Genomic DNA, 9,306 nt, shown 5'->3' with positions numbered 1-9,306 from the left:
CATGCTATCACATATATATCATGACATCGCTAATTATCACCTTCTAGTATAATATTAGTTATACTAACAATATCCCCCTTTGGAATTGATGGAAACCCTCTCTACACTCTTTTCATTTTCTTCCAAAGTGATACTTTATGCACAAACCTACACATCATCAATTAGTACTAGGAAACAAAAAATATTTCCACTTTTGTCTTTCAACACCTTTTCAATCGATCCCCCTTTCACTAGAGTTCTCTCATATATACTTTATAATAAAATTATCCCCCTTTATCAACACATTCTCCCCCTTTGACAACAATACCAAAGGGGCTAAGAAAACTTGATATTTTTTCTATTGAGCCTAACTAACTAGAACATATCACTACAACTCCCCCTAAGGAGTATCCCCAAAACATCAATTCAAACACAAAGATATTCAATGAGTACATTTGAATTGATGAAATTGCATATTCTTTGAGTTCAATGTGTGTAGGGGAATGACCCGTAGCCTACCTCTTGGATACTCAAATGTATCCTTAGACAATGGTTTTGTGAATATATCTACTATTGGCACTACTCTAGCTCATTACTTATTTTTCCCAAACCTTCTCTCTAAGAAAATAATATTTGATAGCTATATGCTTAATCTTAAACTAGTGCATCACTAGATTCTTTGAAATGTTAATGGAACTTGTATTGTCATAACCATTGGTTCAATAACCTTATCCTAACTTTCATCTAGAACCTACTTGATCTAAACTACCTATGTACAATTAATTGTAACAACCATATCCTCAGCTTCAACTGTTGATTGAGATACTCAATTATGCTTCTTGCTTGTCCAATATACAAGCCTATCACTAAGAAAGAATGCCCCACCACTTGTTCTCTTCTAAACATCAACACTACTTGCCCAATCAACATCAATAAAAATATTCAATGTGCAATTACCTAATGTCCATACCATAGGCCCCATAATATTCAATTCCCTTGAGATATCTAGAGATTCTCTTTACTACAACTGAGATTCATTGGGATTAGAGGAGAATATAGCCATTAACCCAACTTCCTCTGCTATATCTACTCTATTGTGTACTACATACTATATCTTATCGATAATTCATTTGTATAGTATTTCATCCACCACTTTGGAATCATCTTCCTTTGATAGTTTGCAACCAGTTACTATAGGAGTACCAACTAGTTTTGAGTCTTCTAACTCACAAGACATTAAGATCTCTCTTACATACTTGGTCTAACTTATGTAGATACCATCTTTAATTGTTAAAAAAAAAATTACTGATGACTTATATATGAAGAACTACAAGTCAACCTACCTTGACATGTTTCTAACTAGTTATTACATGCCATCATAAATGTCAATGTTTTTGCCACAAAATTATTACTTAGATGCTTAAGTTTGTCACTAAAATCTATAGATCTAATTTTAACTCACATTCCATAGAGTTAGATGTAAAAGAACCCACTGATCCAAAAATTCTTCAATTTATTATGTTGACCTATACCTTTAGTGGTTGATAAGAGTTAGATGTAAAAGAACCCATTAGATCTAATATTAACTCACATTCCATAGAGTTAGATGTAAAAGAACCCACTGATCTAAAAATTCTTCAATTTATTATGTTGACCTATACCTTTAGTGGTTTATAAGAGTTAGATGTAAAAGAACCCATTGATCCAGAAATTCTTCAATTTATTATGTTGACCTATACCTTTAGTGGTTGACATTAGTTATATATTACATCATAAAGGAAGCAAACTACCTTGGGACTTCGGGTTGAATTTAGAAGGTAGGACATAAGAAGAGTGAAGGGGAAGAAATACTGATGAACATCTTATCAATAGAATTAGCTAGTTGTGGAGGGTCTTTTGCATCAACCGTATTAGCAAGATCATTTGCATCATTATTACTGTGAAACATGAATATGAAGCTATAGTCTCATTAGATTGCCTACTTGTAGCACTAAGATGCAGCTTGCAGATGTTTTTCCCCCTTTACTATTAATACATGTACTTCTCTTACTAAAAATTGTGACTTCTTTCTCTGAGTATACCTAACATCATTGGGTTTGTGATTTGCTGCCTAGTTCTCTGTTGTAAAATGTATAGATGGACGTGATTATTATACAAAACAGCGTTATTATAATCTTGCATTATAGAAATTAAGGTAGGAAGATTCACATGAATCAGTGCAATTATTCCTAGAATTTAAACATATTTGACCCTATCAAATGTTTGATCAATATGTCCTCGGCTTTCCAAGCTACATATAACTGATGAATCCCATGGCAGGTTAAATTGGACTGCTATTTCTTCCACCAATTTCAACTTAAAATCAAGTGTTGCCAATTTATTAGACAATTTAGCAATAATCTGCTGTCTTACAGAAGAATAATAATTCTCATCCAATGCAACAGACATAAATTCAACTCCATATCTCTGCCCAAAAATACCTCGCAAGCTCTGCAAGTCAGGCAGGTCAGCACACCTTGCAGAAGCAAAAATTAAGGAAGGTCCTTGTGTCTTCGCATATAATGAATATGTTCCATGATAAATACACAAAAGCTTAGAATCAGATTATATCCATCCAACAGATTTTGTTCCTCGTATAGGAGTTGAGCACGCTTCAAGCAACTTTTGTGCCTCCCGTTCTTGAGAAGCTCGACGATATCGTTTCTAAACTGTTGAACTTGTGATTTCCTCTTGTTTTGTAATAATTGCAGGCGTTTTAGAAGTATTTCTAGCAGACGCTTGCACTTGGAGGCTTTTCTCCACCCAAAAATTCTCTCCAACATTATTGCACGTGGGAACGATCAAATGGATCGGTTGATTTGAGAAATATTAAATAGCTTTGTCTTCCAAACACAGGAAGACGTTGCAGCCTTTGGAGTGGGCGGCTCAATGTATGATTTTAACTTTTGCGAATAGTATGATTAGGTCAATTTGAATTTCTCGATGTTTTAACTTATAAATAATGAGTGATTGTGTTAAGTTTTATTATACTTTGATGTTTTTTTTAAAAAATAAATCTTCAGTCTTTACAAATTTTTATTTACAAATATTTTTTTTGTTTTTATGATGAAGATTGACACCAAAGTAGTTGGTTTAGATCAATATATGAACAGATCTATACATAGAATATTCAAAGTTCAAAAGGAAAATATAAGAAGTCATAGTTTGAGAATCATATAAAGACTCATAGAAAGTAAGCTTTAAACATATTAATGGTAACTCCAATCTCAAAACAATCTTTCCAAAGGTTTCAAAATAACGTAAAGAAAAAATAGAAAATTAGTAATCAGAGAATATGGAGGATCAACAAATTGTACCTATCAACCAACCTAATCAGATTAGCAACAACACACAAAGGCCTCAAATTGCTAGTATATATTATAAGCTTCCCTAAAAAGGACATTGAGGAAGGAGAGATAGTAGTTGAATAAATGGACATGAGGACAAGCCTCACACAGAAAACGTAACAAGGAAAAAATCAACAGACAATCAAAGATCAAAAAGGGGATATTAATAGTTGTCCAAGTAGGGATGATATAAAAGAGTTAGAAGATAAACATATTGAGCATAATATAAATAAACTCCAACAATGTGAACATTGACTACTCCAAAATTTGTATTAGGAAGATATCAAGAAAATTTAAACAAACATGGAAAGTTGGCCCACCAGTTAATATTGATCCAGAATGACTTAAGAGATCAATTAATCTTGTGGGAGAAAGCACGTTAAGGTCACTTAAACAAGGATAATAAATTGCCATCATTAGAGCACAAAAAAGGGCTTGAGATCATAAACATGCCTCGAAATTATAATTATCGAGCAATAGACGAAAACCAAGATCAAAATAAGGGGGGTCAAAATAGAGACTCGTCAAGAATAGAAATGGAAAGAGAGGAAAGACTAAGATACAAAAGGCCAAAAAATAGAAAACAACCTATGATGCAAGAGAAGATATCAATCTAATAGAAGTAGAAAATGCAAAAAAGGAAATTCTAGTGAATTTGGAAGCACATAATAGTTATATTAGAAATAAGAATGAAAGTCTTTTGTTGATTACTAATAGTATTAAAATTGACATATCAAAAGAAAATATAAAAGAATTAAAGAAACAAATAAGTCTAACAACTCAAGAAATGGAAAGGCAACCAAATAATTTGGCTACTAATCAGAAAAGGAAAACCAAAAAAGAATTGGAAGCTAGATAAATTTTGAAAAATGCCAATTGGAGTTAGACACCTCCTCAAAGAAGATAATATACTTGGAAACCAGCAAACTTTTGAAGGGAAACAGGAGAAAAGGTCCTCTCATGATCTTGAACTTGGAGAGGATGAATTTAGAACAAAAGATGTTCAAAATTAATTGGTAGATGTTAAGGAAACAAATTGTTTTCTATCTACATTAAATATAGTAAGTAAAATTGATCACCTTTTGTCCTCTGTCAAACACAAAGTCATAGTACATTAACCTTGAGTCTATCTACATTCAATATAGTAAGTATAATTGATCACTTTATATAGTATGTTAACCATAATAAATCAACAAATAAGAAAGTAACAATAGATCCACTATTAGATTTACTTCTGAGGCTTGATTCTAAATTGATTAATGTTAACATGATCATGTAGAAATCATCAAAAGAACAAACTAAATCTTTAGAAAAATTTCAAGCTGAAATCGAGACTTATGTCAATTTTAAAACCAAAATATCAAGGGACTGGGTTGAGGCTGATAAAATAGATAAGATTATTAGATTAAACCTTAATCACAGCTCAAATATAGTTTCAAAATCTCCTTTGGATGAAGTTGACTTAGTTGAATAAGAATTCTTTGAGGACCTTAATTATGAAGTAGAAGATGAAGAAAGTGAAGAAGCGATAAAAGAAAAAAGTTGGTTAATTGAAAGAATCATGGAAATGGATAAGGAGGAATTAGAAGATGAGGATTTAGAGGATCATAAATGAAAACACAATTCGACAAACATGAAGGAATATAGTGTATCAGTCTCAAATAAAAACACAGTCTTAGACATTTATGTATGAGTAGGGGAAGATAAAAATCTAAATATAGCAAAAATAAAAGAGTATAACAAAGTAAACCAAAAGGAAATGGAATCTATTCCACCCTTCTTAGAAAAAGAAGGAAAAAGAGAAGGAGCTTGTAGATATATTCCTATCGAGGTAGAGACATCTTTAATGAAATCTATATTGATAAATCAAGAAGAAATATTGGATAATTAGAATTTGGATAATCAAGATAGGAATAAAGTAGGAGAAATTCAAAATTGGAAGGAGTTTGAGATCCAGGAAATAGAAATATTTCATTAAGATATGGAAAAAAATAAATGGAGTAAATAATCAAATTAATAAAATAGTTAGCAGAGATGCAAATGAGGATGATAGAGGAATTAGTAAAAAATAATGAAATAATTACAAAAAGAATATTTAGATAAAGAGAAAGTTGAATCTATTACTATAAGTGTGCAGAATGTTAGTAAAAATTTAGATAACCTTGGTATTGTAGAAAATGTGCAAGGCTTAGAACATCCAAAATGTGAAAAACAAAGCAGAAAAAGAGGAAGAAAATCCTTAACTAAACTTAGAGCAACTACAAGTCTAGTTGGTAACTAGAAAAAGATTAACAATCTTTTGAATGCAAGAAAGGGGAAGTTCCTTCTCAAATAGAAACAAAGATAACAACATGGAATATTAGGGGTCTAAATGCCCCTAATAAAAAGTGCTTACTCAAGCACAATTTGACATTATATGAATTAGATATAGTAATCATACAAGAAATGAAACTTAACAAAGAAGAAGAAAAACTTAGAAGAAAATTGGGATCTTGGAAAATGAAACTAATTTATTCAGTTGGGGCCTCTGGGGGGATTGGTATTATATGGGATCTAAGGAGGGTAAATTTCACACCACTTCTATCTAAAATCAACTGGCTGGGTGGTCAAAACCTTCAGAAGTGAAACTTAGTTCCTACTTATTAATGTGTATGGACCAATACCAATATTGAATCAGAAAGAAATATGGAATAAGATTAGTGATTCTCTAAAATTAAAACCACTACAAAATATTTTTATTAGGGATTATTTTAATCCAATCATAGATTCAAGAGAAAAAGAAGGTGGATCTATGGCCATCACCCAAGTTATGTAAGACTTCATAGCATGGTTTGCAAAAGATAACCTTATAGATATTTTGTTATCTAACTGTGTCTTCACATGAAATAATAGAATAGCTAATGTGTGTAATATAGTAGAAAGATTGGATAGATTTTGTTTTAAATAAAATAAAATTATCTTTTTTAGTATAACCAACCTCCCTAATGCAAGATCTTATCACTGTCTAGTTAGGCTAGAAATAGGTAAACTATAAAATTCATCAAGAAATCATTTTAAGTGTAAAAGAATATGGTTTCTAGATAAAGATTTTCTTAATAATATAAATTAATGGTGGCATGAAGAGAAATTTGAAGGATCAAGGATTATTATTTTATAGCAAAACTAAACTAATTAAAAGAAAAAAATTAATAAATAGAATAAAGATAATTTTGATAACACTTTTAAAGAAAATTAGAGAAAAAAGAAGAATTGAAAAACCTAAATGAATAAATCATCAAGGTGTGGATGGATAGTGATAAATATATCAAAGAAAACTTGAACTCCTAGATAAACAAGAAAATATCCTTGCAAAAGAAGAAACATTCTGGAAATAAAAATCAAGAGAAACATGGTTTTTAGAAGGAGACATAAATACAAAATTCTTTCATAAAAGTACTATCAATAGAAGAAATATAAATAGAATTGTAAAAAATCAAGGATTACACAAGAAGGATAATTGAAAATCCAAATGAGATAGCAGAAAATTTTGTTAAATATTATAAATATATCCTAAATAATTTTTATAGCTGAGAATAAGATGTTAGGATCTATTCCAAAAATAATAACTGCAAAAGATAATAAAAAATTAAATAAGAAATTTTCCAAAGAAGAAATTAAAGATGTCCTTTTTCAACTTAACCTTGATAAATCTCTAGGCTTTGATGGCTTTCAGGATTTTTTCTTTCAATTTTTTTTTATACTCTAGAAGATGATCTTTGGAAGGGTTTTGATGTAACTAAGAATTTTGGATCTATACTAATTGAAATTAACAATATATTCTTAGCTTTAATCCCAAACAAATCTAAACATGAGGATCCAAGAAATTTTAGGCCGATAGCTTTATGTAATACAATCTATAAAATTCTCTCAAAATATTTAGCCAGCAAACTTTGAAAATTACTACCAAATCTCATTTTAGAGGAATGCATAGGTATTTTTCTTAATAGGTCAATTTATTATGGTATTATCATAATCCAAGAATTAATTCATTGTGTACAAACTAATAAGGAATCTTGCATGCTAATGAATTTAGATATCCAAAAAACTTACGATAAAGTGGATTATATATTCTTATGCAAAACACTCGAAGCTTTTGGATTCTCACTGTTACCAAATTTTACACATGCTGAATTTTACTTCAAGTAACATCATAGAAAGTAACATTGAAAAAGGAAAATGTACATTTTCTATTCATTTATATTCCATCATTTTTGCAATCATATATGAAATCCTAGGCGTGATAAGAGATACAATGTTTATTGCATAGGTCATCAAGTGATATGTGCAATTTTCATTTTTACAAAGTATGAAATGAATTAATGTGCTGATTAGAGAAGATCTCACACAAGCCGTGAGTCTAATTAGCTACGTTTCTTTCATAAGGAAATACATAAACAGAAATACATATGCACAAAAGAAATAGCGGTAGAGATAACTAGTCATTGCATGTTGCTTTGACTGGTTATAAACTGGATATTTGTTCCCGAGATCCCTGCCATAATTGTACAGCTCCGAGCTCCACGTTCTCCAGTAGCTACAAAAAACATAAAAGCAACTAATGTTAGATCTCAAAGGATCTAAGCAATGACTACCTATCTCTACGGCTACATATTCTATCTGTCAATGTATTCTGTCTTGAAAGAAAATAAGCAGTGTTATTGGCATTTAGTGCTAAAAGAAATAAAATCATTTGTGAGTGTCATGAGCCCATGCTCGAACCTCATAAGATATGCACAGGATGGAAAAGATGAACAAACTAACAAATATGTATTATGAAGTTATTTATGGACATGTGCAACAAGCAAATGGGAATTTGATTTTCGAATTTTAATTCAAAAAAAGAAATATGAAGGGGGAGTATCAATCAGAACATGGCACTAATATGCAGCTTGGTAATATAAGTACAAATCCAAGTTAGAAGGACAAAAGTGTGAAAAATAATAGGGGTACTGAGGAATATTGTTTACATCTTATTTACAACGAAAAATAACAAGTACCTCAAGTAATAAAGTTGCTAGGTATTACACTGAAGACATAGAAGGTGGATAACAAAGTTCGGACGGCTGGTAAGAAGCCATTTCAATCCGGGAAGACCTTTCTGTCTACATACTTTCTCAAGCACTGGAAATATGATGCAGCCAACGAATGATACACACATGAGTTGAAAAATCATAATGTCTCACAATTTATAGGTTTCATTCTTTCCAATGAAAGTGCCATAAACACAAAGATTTCCAAAATGCAGCAAAGAACAAAAAGTTAAGCTTGTTTTCCTTTGGGGTTTCAACAAATTCATACAACTTCAACAAACCCATCCATAACAAATACACATCATCAACAACATATCACTTCTGTATGTGAAAAAAAAAAGAAAACCCTCAGTATATGCATTTTGTGGTGGCTTCACCAAAGTAAAAACCCCATCTGGATATTTGTAAAGAAAAGAACAGCAACTTGTATTCATGGTAAATGTTGGTCCAAAGGGAAAGATTCCAGAAAAATCGTCATTTAAAATAAATTGCAACTCACAAAACCAACAAAAGGGGGAAAATTTGGATGCTATTACAACTACAATAGGACCCAGAACGAATTTTTTCTACCAGCAGGGATGAAGTAATGCAGGATTCAACAAAAAAATAAGAAAACATCACTTCTTTTTTTGCATTTGAACAATGCATTTACTAGTTGGAAGTTTTTCACAACTAAGGAACAAGTTAAAATGCAAAAAAAAAAAATTAAATCCATCTAAACTCGTAATAGCAAGTACTCAAAGCTCGAGTTAATAATCAACAAAACCCATATGTGAAGAATGTAAACTGGAGTATATAGTTACAACAAGTATGCATGGTAGCCTTCATCACAAAACAAAAATATGTTTTAATGGAGATTAAAAGAGTAAAAC

The 9,306-nt window shown here is 30.9% G+C and overlaps 1 pseudogene; it reads right to left on the bottom strand.

Annotated features, from left to right (window-relative positions):
- Positions 1-2,214: 2,214 nt before the first annotated feature.
- LOC149569145 (uncharacterized) lies at positions 2,215-2,801 on the bottom strand (annotated as a pseudogene).
- Between the last annotated feature and the right edge of the window lie 6,505 nt (positions 2,802-9,306).

This window comes from Cupressus sempervirens, chromosome 3, assembly GCF_028749045.1.
Source record: "Cupressus sempervirens isolate cs-2001-9-10 chromosome 3, ASM2874904v1, whole genome shotgun sequence".
NCBI classification, from domain to species: domain Eukaryota; kingdom Viridiplantae; phylum Streptophyta; class Pinopsida; order Cupressales; family Cupressaceae; genus Cupressus; species Cupressus sempervirens.
Note: the sequence above shows the minus strand (reverse complement) of the source record. Positions and strands in the feature narration are given on the sequence as shown.